Source organism: Dermochelys coriacea, chromosome 8 (genome assembly GCF_009764565.3).
Source record: "Dermochelys coriacea isolate rDerCor1 chromosome 8, rDerCor1.pri.v4, whole genome shotgun sequence".
Taxonomy (NCBI): domain Eukaryota; kingdom Metazoa; phylum Chordata; order Testudines; family Dermochelyidae; genus Dermochelys; species Dermochelys coriacea.
In genome coordinates, this window is record NC_050075.1 from 16,003,836 (window position 1) to 16,014,496 (window position 10,661).

At 42.0% G+C, this 10,661-nt stretch overlaps 1 protein-coding gene across 5 annotated transcripts in view; it reads right to left on the reverse strand.

Moving 5' to 3' along the window:
• The window catches only part of AFF4 (AF4/FMR2 family member 4), a 74,889-nt gene extending 69,685 nt beyond the window's left edge, over positions 1-5,204 (reverse strand). For 2 of the 5 annotated variants that reach the window (XM_043520112.1, XM_038412882.2), the window contains exon 1: positions 4,735-5,111. The gene's annotated coding sequence lies outside the window, so the exon portion shown is untranslated. Of the gene's footprint in view, positions 1-4,734 lie in introns of all 5 variants that reach the window. The other 3 variants (XM_038412883.2, XM_043520111.1, XM_043520113.1) reach the window with 3 other exon arrangements.
• Between the last annotated feature and the right edge of the window lie 5,457 nt (positions 5,205-10,661).

Sequence of the window (10,661 nt, forward strand, 5' to 3'; positions counted from 1 at the left end):
ATCCATTTTAAAAAAGTGTTACACAATTATTTGTCCTACCTTAAATAGATACCATACTGAATCAAGTGCACACATGACTAGTGATAAGATCTAGTTGTTATACTGCCTAGAACTAAGGTATATTACTTAAAAATAGAGATTAAGGAAGATACCCCAAATTCACCACCACTTATTTTCACTGGCTATTAAAAAAAAAAACAGCCATATATTGTGCCATAATACTGAGAGAGAAAAGATACTCATTTTTTTACAAAAGGCTGTTCTGAAAAACAAACATTGCTTATTAAGACAAAATAAAATAAAGAAACGTTTGCCAAAAAGGTTAGTGGTTACAATTACAATGTATAGCAATTAAAGCATACCATGAAACAATGCCATAGCAGCGAGTGTGCCCCATGAAACATGCCCAAAGACAAGCTCTGAAGGAGGTGAGGAAGCAAATAGTACAAGGGAGATAGCTATAATATTATGAAAATAAGGAATAATTCAGGCTGAATACTTCAGAATTGGGGGGCGCGGGAAGAGAAGCTTCCTGACAGGGAAAATCATTAGCCTGTGGAATTGTGTAGCCTATTTAAGAGGAACTGGACAAGACTTTGGTAACTGCATAATAGGAACAATCCTGCGTAGGCAGAGAATGGACCAGACAATTTCTTTCCATCTCTAGTTCCATGATTTTGTGATCCAAGACTTCTTTTTTTAATATAATTAAAAAATTAAATCAGTGTATTTTATTCACTTCTATCAGTGAAGAATTTAGGGCATTGTAAGACAATAAAATTGTTAATTTATCTTCACAAATATACTTACACAATCACATGCCTCTGCATTTCTACTCAGGAATATTTTATTCTTTATAGCCATGACAACATCCAAATTGGTATCCTTCTGATATAAGCTACAAAAGTGGCATTTACATCTAATGAAACAAAAGACTAGTATACTAAGGATATTTTTGTGTTTATGTTGAGGATAGTTGCAAGCACATGTTCCTGCACCAGATAGGACTATACTTCTGAAACAAATCCACATGAACAACAAACAGTTTGAAATTAGGTGGCTGAGAGCTGTTACTGTAGGAAGGACAAGAAATCTGACAATAACAAATCTGAAGCTTTTCCCATATCCTTCAACCAATTTTTCTCCATCTGGCACATTCAACTACTCCTGATGGGAGGCTGACAAAACAGCATGGCCAGGAAAGCGACATGACTTAAGATCCGCCCTTCTCTCCTGATGCAAACCTTCTTCTGCTGTCACAGGTGGCTTCTTGAAAGGCACCCAAATTCCCTCCATGTTTTGTCTCAATACAGGCAGCAGCAGGAATAGCTCGTATACATCTGCTGGCCAGCTCAGGCAGGTACCTAATGGTCACCCTCAATTTCATGTCCCTGCTCACAACACTCAAGTTCAATCATGGGTGTCACCACTTGATACTTCTGCACCCACCATGAGCAGCATGGAGCCTTCTGTTGAGCTGAAACAATGGAGAGGAGAAGAGTAGCAAACCAAAGTTACCGCAAGAAACAAACAGAAAAAAAAAAATGACAAGCAAGAAAAGGGCAGAAAGGGATGTTGGGGGAAGATTGTGGCAACTGTTCTGGAGCCATGGCACAAGACAATGTGGTGACAGGGGAGCTGCCATCCAAACTAACACAGAAGAGTTGGGAATCATTGCTTCAGTCCCTAAGCTGCAGGCCACATGCCACCGATCACTTCTGATATAGTCAAGAAACAGCAAATACAGCTCTAGAAGAAAGCCAGAGCACCCTGGCAAGCAGCCACTAGTTAGAAGAAAAAAAAAGAGACGGAACTAAGTAATACAACACTTTCTAATGTTTAACCATTCAAGATGTTTAGAGACTTTCATTGCAACATTGTTATTTACAAACATTTGAATAAAGCAAATATTAGGATGCAAGTAGCTCCAAAATGTAGCAAGATTTTCCTCATCATTCAGCTAGTTCATCAACTATGATTTATGACTGTTCTGGTTCCATGGATTTTTTTTAATAAAATTTCTGTTCCATGTTTGTCAGACAGTTTACAAAATGCTGTTTAAGTCATTACCATAGTCTGAGGATATATATCTTGAAAGCAACTGTGCCAAGACACGTGGATTTACAGACAAATAAAATACTAATAGTGTACGTTTAAAAAAAAATTGTCTGAAGTTCTACTAACTATTGATCCAAGATCACTGTAACCAGAAAAGAATTCAAGGAAAATACAGTACTCAAAAAATTGCACTTTATTTTGTACATCTAACAGCACTCTGTAGTCAGTTACACTGTTTCCCATTTACAATCAGATTCCCTGTTGCAACCTTTTAAGATATAGCACAAAGTGACTAAACTAAACTGGCAAAAGAATTGAGGGACACTAACAGCGTCTGAAATGCTATTTTTAATTCTAGATTTGACATTGACTATCCTTTTAAGACTGGTTGTAACTATTCAAAATAAGCAGTAACAAAGAATTTTCACTTCCATGTTAAATGTTACAGGCATGTTGCATAGAGACCAGAAAAAGAATCCTAATATTAAAAAGTGTTGATACATTTAAAGCCTAATAGGGTAATAAAATGCATCAATAGCAAGAATGAAAGTCAAATGAAACAGTATTATTATACAAGTCATTCCACAGATCCCAGTTAAAATAATATGCTGAATGTTGGCCACCCACAAAAATAATAGTATATTGTTAGACACCAGCAGGGTGCAATATATGGCAGTATCATGACTTTAAAACAAAAATGTTTCTCATTATAGACTCTTCTTCAAGGTGACCAATCAGACAGTTAACCACTACTCCATCAATTCACTTGACTACGCCCTATTTCACAATAACTCCTCTGGGCTGGCACTCCATTACTGTTCAGGTTTCAGAGTAGCAGCCGTGTTAGTCTGTATTCGCAAAAAGAAAAGGAGTACCCGTGGCACCTTAGAGACTAACAAATTTATTAGAGCATAAGCTTTCGTGAGCTACAGCTCACTTCATCCGATGAAGTGAGCTGTAGCTCACGAAAGCTTATGCTCTAAGGCATTACTGTTCAGAAACATTAGAGGGAGAAAACTGGAGAACTCATCCATAGTGGCGAGGAATTCAACTACTAGAGGAGAAAATATAAATTAAAAACAGAACTGGAAATTTGGACAAACCTATTTCACTTCAAAGACTAACATGCTGAATAAGGGCCTGAAGTTCGGCTCCTACTGAAGTTAAACAGGAGGTTTAACTGACATGATGGAAGCAAGACAAGGCACATCATCATGTGAATGTTACAGTCATATATTTTCATAATAAACCAAGAGACTGAAAGATACAGTAAACAAAGGAGGTGAGCCTGGGAAATTTAAAGGTCCCACACTTCTTGCGTCTATTTTAACTAACCAATAGATCTTATGAACACACAGTGTATTCAGTTATTTTGGACTGGATAGGAAGCATTGCTACTTCATTACCCTTAAATTTAGTATATTGGCTCAAAACTGTATGTTAAAATTAATCATCTTTTCGTTCCTATAAATGAATGAATGAATATAAAAACTGAAAATGTAACCATTTGTGTTATAGTTATTAAAGTATTTTGTTAACAGAAAAGGGAGAATATTGCCCTGACTTAAAGGCATATTGTTTAAGTTGTTGTACCCCGTTTAGCCAAAGGGCAATTCAATTATCACCAAGAGGCTTTGAACAACTATCACCACCTACTGGGTCAGAAGGAAGATTTGATTGTGGCTCAGCTAATAAGCCAGAAACTCTGACTTCCTCCTACCCCACCCATTACCACACACACACACACACACACACGCAAAAACTGCTTAACATGAACGAAGCCACAGACTAGGCCTCCCCACCACTCCTCTGCCTGATCCATCCCTAGCACTGCTCAGTGTCTAAAACACACAGCAAAGTGCAAGGAACAAAGCACTGACGTCAGTTACTGGAGGATTAAATCTAACAGCTAGGAGAGGAAGAGGAGGCGGCCTCATTAGCAAAACCACCACCAAGAAAAACCTAACAACCTATAACCACATTTACTAAGAACCATGTAAGTTTTATTTTCTCGAAAAGAGGGAATGCCAGCACATCTCAGTAGAAATTATGTATATGGATACACATCCACCCATCCGTGAGTGTTGGGGGGAGGAGGGGGTTTGCTCATCTCCATGTATTAATCTAGTGATAGGGGCTGCCTCTTTTAGCAGGTCACATCTGACATGGAAGAAGCCATCCAGAGCTGCAGGGCACAGAGAGTGGGGAAGGCAGGGAGTGGGGGGAAGTTTACAAAGAGACCAAGAGGAGGCGTCGAGGCACGGTCCAGGAGGGAGAAATTACTAATACTGAAGGGGCAGCAGAAAGAGTTTCAAGCGGGGGGGGAAGGGGGGAAAGAAGATAGTTGGAAAAGGCGGCGGCGGCGGGGGGAAGGGGGGAAGAAGAGGATAAAGAATAAGCGGGGACAGATACGGGGAACTGGATCTTTCCCGCCCCCGAGACGCCATGGCCCCTAAGGGAATTCCGGGGAACTCTTTCCCAGCCCATGCTCGGGGGCGGAAGGGAGGCAGATGTTCACCCTCCCTCCGCCCAAGCCCGGGTACCTCCAGAGGAAGAGGACACAGCCCCACCGCCAGCGAACGGCCCTTGTCCAGACAAACACCCGGGAGCCCCCACCTCCAGCCCCAGGGAGCGAGACCGAGCCGGAGCGGCCCCGCACCGCCCCCCTCCCCTTACCTCCGTTCGCTGCTCCGCTAGGCCCGGACCATTTCCCGGCTGCCGCCGCCGGCCCGTCGGGCAGGAGACGAGGAGGCCCAAAGGGGACTGAGGAGCCGCCACTGAGTCAGCGACAGCCAGGGAGAGAAGGGGAGCCAGGCCCCGGGGGGCGGCAGGGCCCGGAGCCGGGCACAAAGACCAGGCCCAAGGAGCGGGCTCGGGCCCCGGGGGAGGGAAGGCAGGACCCAGAGGGGCGGGGGAGCTCCGGGAGCGGGTCACAGGCGGCGGGGGGCGGGGGCGGGGGCGGCGGCTCCCCGGGGGTCACGCCGCTCCATTGCGGGCTGAGCTAGGCGTGCGGCTGGGTCCCGGGGCGGCCCGGCAGTGTCGGGTCCCCGCTGGCTGGCTCCTCAGACAGCGACTCCAGCCCAGCTCCTCCCGCAGCCGGGCATTCGGATTACCCAGCAGACATCGCGCTCGCACCGCCCCCGCCGCCGGCCACGTGACCCCCAGGCACGGCCTGGGGACCCCGGCACGTGACCCGGGCGAAGGCAACAGAGACAAGCCCCGCCTCCGCAGGGGAAGGCGCCGGATCCCGCCACGTGATAGGGGCGGAGCGAAGGGGGGTAGCTTAGGCTCCCCCTGCCGGAGAAGAGGTGACTGCTTGATGAGCTGCAGCCAACGTTCAGCACCTAAACATTTGAGGCTGTCCAGGTAGGGTGACTAGATGTCCCGATTTTATAGGGACAGTCCCATTTTTTGGAGCTTTTTCTTACATAAGCACCTCTTGGCTCCCACCCCCTGTCCCGATTTTTCACACTTGCTATCTGGTCACCTTATGTCCAGGCTTGGCCGCTGCCCATCCAGAACACTTAGTGCCCCTCTCCATCAGATGCCAGGCAATGCAGAATGGCAGAATGCACTGCCCCGCACCCTGAACTCTACTCCTGGCACTGGTAAGAGCCACCACTGATTGCCTCTATGCTTCAGCCAGGGCTGCCCTACTGTAAGCACTAAATAAACTGGTCATTTTATGGGGTGTATCCCCCACAATTGCATCCTCTCCGTCAACTATATGTTCACCAACTGCCCTTCACAGTATGAGGGCTATCTGTACTGACTAATGCAGGGATTAGAAGGCAGGTGATGTTACAGAGGGGAATTGTTAGGGTTGGTAACAGCTGGCAGTGGTTTGTGCAGAGTGGATGAAGTGATCAGGACAGACATTTTTGCGAATACAGACTAACACGGCTGCTACTCTGAAACCTGTACATAGCTGCCATTCATACATACCACCCTAAATGCAACTCCTGCTTTCGTGAGGATAGTCTGACAGTTTTTCCTACTCTACTTATGTGCTGCAACCTCACAGAACTATATAGCCTCTGTAAGCATAGGGTGTTACATGAGTCAGGGAAGGTTGGGGCATCACTCAATGGGACCCAGTTAAGGTTATAGGGCAGGGCTGATGCATACATCTCTCTATATTTAGTGGATTTTAGTGGTTTAAGTATCAGTGAACTTGATATTGTAGAAGAGGAGGAAGCAGTGCTAGTCAATCTTGACTCTACCTTAGTGAAGTTTTTGAGCAGTGAATAGATGGCAATGTTAACTGAAAAGTTAACAGGACGTTAGGAATTTGTCAACATCTGTGAGAGGTATTTCCTGGTCTGATGCCTGAGATTAGACTTGAGATACACTTGTGGCTGAAAGATAACTCGTGACAAGTATATCAGCTGTTGTTGGCTTTGTTCCTTTCTTTGATTTCTTCCTTTGATCTTTATGCAATAATTAATTACCAAAACTGTAGTTAATAGTTTGAAGGAAGGACTCCCCCTATTATTTGTCAAAAGATTACATATAGTTTTAGACTCCTTTTCCATACTTATGTATGAACAAATTTAACTTCAAAATAAGATTAACAGATCTCAAAATGCTTTAACTAAAAGTCACTAGAGGACCAGCTCGTTATCTACTTATGTTATCCGAGACAAGAGAAGTAGGAACCTTGACAATGTTTTCTAGGAAGATGCATTTGAGATTAACCCCCCCAAATACTGTCTTTTCACGTTTCCAACATTTGTACAGATTATCATGCTACTAAAGGATTACTGAATTCTGTCTGAGGTAATAAAAAGATGACAGCATGTCAGTGAAATATGGCGTAAGGTAGCAATGGTTCTGTATTTGTGTTCATCCTTCAGACTATATATTCACCTTGTCCTAACTAGTATTGTTTCACCAGGTGGTGAAAAATGCTGATTTACAACCCTCAAGCATGAAGTCCTCTAGCTACAAAACATGCACAATACAGGCAATGACAGCACAACCTCTCTCACACACACTCTACCCACCTGGAGGAAACCTGTATCATATATAGTATCATATATAGAGATGAGAAGGTAGGTCATTGCCCGTTACATTCAAGTTTTGGTTCTCTAATGGGACTTTCTAGTCTTGATGTGGACAGTTGTCAACTAGGTTCTGTGGGTCAAGAACTGGGTGAAGCAGTCATTTAACACATCGCTGAAAACATGGATCCAAAACCCTCTCCCCTTCACCATCCTCACCATTCATATTCAGTTTCCATACCCACATGTGCAGGAGTACTTCTGGTCTGCCAACCCAGGATGAATTTCATCTAGGAGGCATATGGCACAAGAGAAAAGTCATTAAGATAGCCTCTGCTCTGGACTTCTTTCCATTTAAAATCTCAGATATAATATTAAACTTATTTTTGGCATATGTTCACAGGGTGTTGCTTATAGCATTATTCCTATACTTGCCAGTTCAGACATTGAGTGAATTCATGGCAGCAGTATAATCTAGGTACACAAATCATTTTAGCATCTGAGCATCTGTCCCTTTGAAAGACTGTAGTCATCAGATTTAAAGAGAGGCTTTTTTTCTTCATCTAGTAATTCTGTCCTTGTAATCCTGACCTATCTACAACTGCTTTCTGATTTTATACAGCTGTGTACTACTCAGGTGAGGTCCTACTTTAAATATTTATACTTAGAATGTTACATTGTTGAACGCACAGAAAAGGATAGACCCTCTTCTTATTGGGATTGTTAATCACACTATGTTTGTAAACCCCGTTAAGATCCTCTCATGAAAGGCACTAGAAAAAGCCAATCAATCATCATCAATGCATGAATTACCAGTGCTGATCTGAGTATTTGCTGTAAAATGCTGCTCTTGGACTACCCATATTCCTTTGTGTAATCTATTTTAAAGGTGTTTTTCTGTATTCCTTTTTTTTGCCCCAATTCAGCTAATGAAGTGTTTTGTTTCTATGACATTTTATTCCATGCATATTAAAACAAATCCATCTAGAATTTCACACAATTGTTGCTACTCTGGACATCAAGGCGACTCAGAATTTTATGGCACCAGGAGAGATAGAATTCATTTCTCCTGCTGCAAAAGCACAGGCCCCCTACTCCTTGAGCTAAAGGACAAACATGGTTGGGAGGTAGGCACACAGCTGTGCACGTCTGATTCCACCCAACAGGGAACAAAAGTGCAGATACATACTAGCCAGCTAATTACAGTACTTTAAAACAGCAGTCTTTATTTAGACACTAGGTGGTTAGGTCTATACCCCCTGCACAGACGGTAACTGTGGCCTGCAGGAGCTTCTGCACTAGTCTGGCATAAACAAAATAGCTAACTTATAATTAAAAGGAGGTACACATTAGCCATAGTGGTTACTGCAATGTGAAGGCTCTGAAGCATCTTTACTACTGCTCAATATCCCAGGGGAGGATTCAATCTCTGTTCCAGTTCATAAAAATCCCCCCCTCACAACCCAACAATTATGGTTGTCTGTATGGATCCTGAATTTTCTTTTCTTCCTTCACATTCATGGTAAGGTTGGTTATATGGCTACAGGGTTTTTTTTTTAAAAACAGACATACATAGCATTTGTACTTAGGCTCAACATTTATACTTGTACATTGGTCAAACTGGACAGTCTCTACGTAAAAGAATAAATGGACACAAATCAGACATCAAGAATTATAACATTCAAAAAACAGTCGGAGAACACTTCAATCTCTCTAGTCACTCGATTACAGACCTAAGAGTGGCAATTCTTCAACAAAAAAACTTCAAAAACAGACTCCAACGAGAGACTGCTGAATTGAAATTAATTTGTAAACTGGATACAATTAACTTAGGCTTGAATAGAGACTGGGAGTGGATGGGTCATTACACAAAGTAAAACTATTTCCCCGTGTTATTTCCCCCCCCCCCCCCATTCCTCAGACGTTCTTGTCAACTGCGGGAAATGGCCCACCTTGATTATCACTACAAAAGGTTTTCTTCCTCCCCCCGCCCCCAGCTCTCCTGCTGGTAATAGCTCATCTTAAGTGATCACTCTCCTTACAGTATGTATGGTAATACCCATTGTTTCATGTTCTCTGTGTATATAAATCTCCCCACTGTATTTTCCACTGAATGCATCTGATGAAGTGAGCTGTAGCTCACGAAAGCTTATGCTCAAATAAATTTGTTAGTCTCTAAGGTGCCACAAGTACTCCTTTTCTTTTTGCGAATACAGACTAACACGGCTGCTACTCTGAAACCTGTCATTTACACTTTATGTGGATTTACCAGTAGTGTGTCCTCCTAATACAGATTGCAAGAAGAGGCTCTTTCAGAGTCCCCTTCCTTACTGCATAAGGTCTTACATTTTAAACAGTCACTAGACCTGCTTTTTGTTTGTTTATTTTTAAAATATATTGAAGCAGAGTTCCGGGCCTTTGACTTCATGTCAGTGAGATTAAGACCTCCGCCAGTGAGTATGATCCGATATTTATTTCTTCATTTAAAAATAAATAAAGCAACAGGTGCGCCTCCAGTGTTCCAGTGGCAGCAGTCCAGCGCAATAGTATTTTTCAGTAAATGTTATCTTAAGCTCCAGAATCTAACTTTTCATTTAAAATTAAATTATGTCTCTATCCTGTACTGTTGCAAAGACCCCTCAAATTGTGAGCAGAGTGTAAAAAGATAAGAACATCTCAAGTCTACTGCCATCCTGACACAATAACTCTGAGACATGTGAACTGCATTTCAACAGGGTATTGAATCTGAGGCTTTATTATAATTTAAATATCAACATTATTCAAAAATACTATCAAGGAGGAAACAATATCCTAATTGCCTGAAAATTTTGTAACAGCTATAGTTAAATGTAATCTTGCAGGTTCCTATAAAAGTGCTTGCAAAAAAAAGAAATCTGTTTTTGCAGTTTATTTACTTTGTGCATTTAACAGCACTCTGTGTATACACAGTTTCTTCTTTGATGAAAATACCGTTATAAACATCAACAGAGGAGCAAAAAAAAAAGCCGGAAGCATTTTTAAATGTGCAGTCCTTGAATTTTTTATTTTTTTTTTAAAGTTTCCACTTTGACAGAATACCCCTTTTAAATCCTTCGTTTTTCAAAAAATCAAGTTGATTATTTTACTGTTGATCAAACCATACAAAAAAGTTGAGGGTAAATTAACTTGTGAAGATCTGCACAAGCAGCTTTCAGTGGCATCTCAAGTGAGAGGAGAACAGGGCTTGGGAGAATATCTTTTTGTATTAACTTCATTTGACCCATTGAGGGTAGGATGTTCAGTATCATTTCTTTTTAAAGTTAACTTCTTAAATTAGAAAAAAGAAAAGGAGACTAAGGTGCCACAAATACTCCTTTTCTTTTTGCGGCTACAGACTAACACGGCTGCTACTCTGAAACCTTCTTAAATTAGAGAAATTCCTATTTGTGAAAATCCTATTTACAAATCCATCTCACATACAGCCCTCTTACGTGCTCTCAGTTAGGGCATCAAAAATCTAAGTCCAGCTCTCACAAATGTTTGATGTAATAAAACTCCAAACTCGAAAATCAAGTTGCCTGTGCCTTTTGTTTTTCCATCCGTCAGCAATGTTTCCCCTTG